Below are 4,741 nucleotides of genomic sequence, written 5' to 3' on the forward strand. Positions count from 1 at the left end.
GCTGCTACGCGGCGCATCCGTTCGGCGGTGCCGGCCTCGTATGATGACCCCCTTCTAGAATTCTACGGCCCTGACGATATACGACGACGGTTGCGGCGGTCACCGAGTACGCTGGCCGAACGGGTGCACGCTAGCGTTTAGCGTCCTCGGGATCGAGAGATCGATCTTTCGCGCTCTCGTCGATGTGAAATTTCCGCAAGGACGGAAGGAGGCGAGCACACGCTCTGACAAATTGTCCGCAAGTACACATCCCGAGGCCGTTCGAACTTGGCACGACCACCCCTTTTCAGATTCTGAGCTCGGCGAAGAAGGAAGTTTTGGGTAATCCCCGAGACTTCGTATCACGATTTTGTCGAAAGTGTCGAAAGTTTCGATCTTCGACGCGATCCTTGTCGCGGAGGTTCGCCTGTTTGTTTCTCGCGGCTCCGCAGAAGTGAGTAAGATAAACATCTCAATGGCCGGACACGTTTCAGTATCCACTTTGAAAAAAAATATTTACTATTTATTTTAACAATAATTATTGTAAAAAAATCCAATATTTGACGATTAATTGGAAAAAAATATATCCAATTTGGTACTTTTGTGTTAAAATAAAAATTAATTAAATAAGTATGCGTGTCTATGGTTTGGCAAATCGTTTGCCAATTCAAGTTCGGTTTGGTCAATCGTTAATAAATTCATTAAGAGATAGCATCTATATTTATATTATTTTCCGCTAGCACATACTAATTTTTTAATTGCGGTCGGATCCTGAGACAAATTATATCCGAACATTGGACGATAAGCTATTTCAACTGTCCAGTAATTGGTACTAATGAGCTTCATTACTTATATGAATATCTCATTAATAATAAATATATACATTAGTTTAAATCATTTCACTCTACTTAAGGGAATTTTAAGTTTTCGAATAAATACAAATATTTATATCAAAACTATTCTTGATATTATATATTGTATTTTTTGTGACGACCTACGTTTAATCTAATAATAAATATATAAATATAATAATCTAATAATAAAGTGCGGTTACCGGGACATTTATCTTAAATCGCACTCTCGCGTACATGTACACAGCTTTGGAAAATGCGCTTTGAAAAAAGTAAAACAGGTGAAACGAACGAAACACCATTCGCAATGTTACTTGCAACGCGACGAGGATCAAGCGAAAGATCCGCCAGACAGAATGCAAAAAATTGCAACGTCGACGTGTCGGTATTGGCAACATTATCGGATAAAGAGTCAAAAGATTAACTTGAACTTTCCGAGAGTAATTTAAACTCCACTGCGAGCTACAGGCGAGGCATCGGTGCAGCAGCGGCTGTTATAACTAACTCACCCGAAAGTTCATACACACGAGAATCGTAGACAGAGAAATACAATTTCCGCGTTTGCAGAAATGCAATATCCTTCCGTCCATGACGAAACATCGACGTTCCTCTCGTCGAGATTCGTTACCGAGAGCATGGTTAGAGAGACGGAGAATCGCGCGGCGATATCGAGCGACATGGCACGGGGATCGCGTAACGAGGCGCTCATTAACTGGCCGATTACCGTAGTACAAACATTGGAATGTACGGTGTCATGATACGCGGCGGACGTATCAATAATAAATGAGAGCGGACCAATCGATCCGAACGAATGACCCACAAGCACCTGGCATCGCTTCGGCGAGACCCCGCCTATGCACATTGAAAGACGCTCGCTCAGCATCCGGCTGTTCCTCTTCGCCTCCGTAAAATTCATCGGTGACTCCGACGCGGCGGCGATCGAGCGAAAGAAAGCGGGAAAGTTTAGATGACGAATGCCGACACGATCCCGGAACCCCGTGTCACAAATAAGCCCCGGCATCGCGCTTCCGCATTCTGTCCCAATTGAAATACTGTTGCGCACCGAGTACGCACGATCGAGGTCTTTTTACCGTTCGGTTGGAAGGCAGGCACGAGGATTCCGTAAACGAAACTATCTTTATTCCGGGAGGAATTTTAATTTGAAACGCTTGAAACAATAAATAACAGGCAACGAACGCGAGATTTTGCAAAATTTTGGAAAACTGTAGTTACTGCCGGGTGAATACGACCGCGGGAGATTTCGCGAGGACCAAATTGACGAAAACGAATCGACGTTTTCGTCTATTTTTATACATACTTGACGCTCGCGGATGGCTTGTTGTCCGCTGCAGTTCGCGCGAACTCGTTCGTCCCGCCTCTCTCGAGATTTTTCAAATTCACCGGCCGTGCCAAATCGGGTATCTCCCATCGATCTTGCCGCGCGTGTACTGAAAATGCGAAAGTGCCAGATGAAAATGCACCGACGCGTCGAACCTTTTTCGGTGCGTCGGTGCCGCGTGCACCGCGTTTGCGCCCCTTTCTCGCTATTTTTCCCCGCGCCGTACCGCGCCGGACGAATCACCGTGTAAATCTAGCGCGCTCGCGCGCGCGCGCGCGTGTTGGAAATTAATGTGGTCCGGGCTGGTAGGCGAGGAATCCGATCCTCGTGCGACCCGCTTATTCACCTTTACGGTACCCGGCTACGTACGTAGGTGCTCGGCCGAGTCGCGCCGCACTGGTGTGGAAACTCGCGCGCGCCCGCTTTCGACACTTCGCGTGTCTTCGGACGCGCGTGGAAAGCGCCATCGCGGTTAAGCGCGATCTTTGTTATACGCCGACCAAACGATTTTTTTTCATGGAACCTTCATGTTGCATAAATATACGAATGAATATAAATAAGAACGAATACGAACCAGAAAAAATGAGTGTGCGCGATTTCCGGGAGTGGATATCATAAATTAACATTTCGCCGCTATCGTTTCAATTGATAATTCTGGACAACAATTTTTTCGTGCAGCTTAATTTATCGCGTTTGTTTTTTTTAGGAGGGACTATGTAAAGAGCAAATAAATGGATCAAATCAATGGAGTATAAATATGGAATTGAGACCGCTTAAATGGCCACATCGACCGTTTGTTATTATTTAATTCGTCTGAATTGGCCCGTTTATTTGCTGTTTCTCTTGCTTTTCTCTCAATCAACGATCCTTTTAAATACCGTGCGATTTTATGTTCTTTCGACTGTTTAAATTTAACTACCGTTATCGGTAAACTTGAATTGCTATTTAAAACGTAGATCCGGGATTTCTAGGACGGAAGCCGAGCCCGGAGTCGATGACTTCTTATTGCGTTATTGCGTCCGGGTTAATTTAGTTATTCGGAGGCGACAAGCAGTCGCTCGCACAAGCGCGGCACAAAGCGGCGAAGAGGAACTCGACAGTATATCGTTAGCGTGACGGAGTGGTGCGTGTTGATCCGGACAAATGTTACATTCGTTGTGGAAGACGACGAAAATGCCGGAGAATATGCCGAAAGGAAGGGGCGCTAGCGAGACTAGACGAAGTGAAGAGGAACAATGCTCCAACGGAGGTGAAAGAGGGAAGTAGGGGAGTCCTAGCAACGCGTGCCCTTCCTCGATGACCCCAGGGCACCGCCGAGTCGTCGTCGAGAGAGAAGAGGCCCAGTGACCGACATTCCCCTCTCTTTCTCCATACTTTCCGATCCTCCTTCACCTCTTCCTTCTCCTCCTCCTCTTCCTCCTCCTCCTTCTCCTCCTCCTCCTCCTCCTCCTCCGTCAGCTTCTCCTTTGCCACCTCCTTTCCTCTTTTGCTCGGATCTCACGACGACACTGTCAACATTCACGCACCGGCGATCCAACGCCTGAGCTCTAATACGCGGCAACCGGAACTCGCGGACTCATCGCCCTGAATTTCCGCTCGAACGGAGGAGCCGCTCTAAGAAGGCGACAAGAGAGATGTGCCCGATATCTAGGAAGGCAAAAATCTGTCGCTCGACTGCGAACCCGCGAGCGTATTACACTAACAAGAGATATATTAAAGATATATTAAAGAGATATATTAAAGAGATATGTATGAGATATATTAAAAGACATATATTAAGAGACATAAGACATAAGAGAAAGATATACTATAAGAAAATGTTAAGAAACATTCCACTTTTCCGACAGCATTTTCAACGCATTTTACTTAACACGTTGTGTTACTTCTATATTTATTTAAAAGGAGAATTACAGAAGCAGGCCATTTTCAAGGCTATTTTTACGAGTTTTTTTTAACAGAAACGGTAGAATCAATGGACTTGAAATTTTTACAGTGTATTCATTAATGTTCAAAGTATAAAGTAAATTTGTTATTATCTATATGAAAAGTATACATAAAACTTTAAACGCGTTTATCTGGAAACACCATTTTTTTAAACCATCGACGCGATTACCCAAAACCCACTGAATCGAATAACTTGAAATTTTTACACAATATATAATAGATATATAGTTTTCGCCCCTACCTCGAACACAGTTTTATTTTATCGAACATTTTATTTTATTTTATTATGTTTTTAAACATGATTACAAGTTGAAAGAAAGTATATTTTAAAAATCTTTCTTATTTTTTGGTTTCAGAGTAGTGAGAGGCCCGGAATTATGTCGACAGTAAACATAGGGCTCGCAAACGGATGACTGCATTTTTATCTATAATTATAAATTGGATCGGTTCTTGTGATTCAATAAAATTTATTTTATATTTTGAACATTAATGAATACACTGTGAAAATTTCAAGTCCACTGATCTTACCGTTTCTGCTAAAAAAATAGCTTTGGAAACGGCTTTCCGCATGTAATTCCCCCTTTAATATTGTGTGTCTCACTGTTACAACTGAACGACTAAAAAGTTA

This window comes from Harpegnathos saltator, unplaced genomic scaffold (assembly GCF_003227715.2).
Source record: "Harpegnathos saltator strain DR-91 unplaced genomic scaffold, Hsal_v8.6 scaffold240, whole genome shotgun sequence".
Classification (NCBI taxonomy): Eukaryota; Metazoa; Arthropoda; class Insecta; order Hymenoptera; family Formicidae; genus Harpegnathos; species Harpegnathos saltator.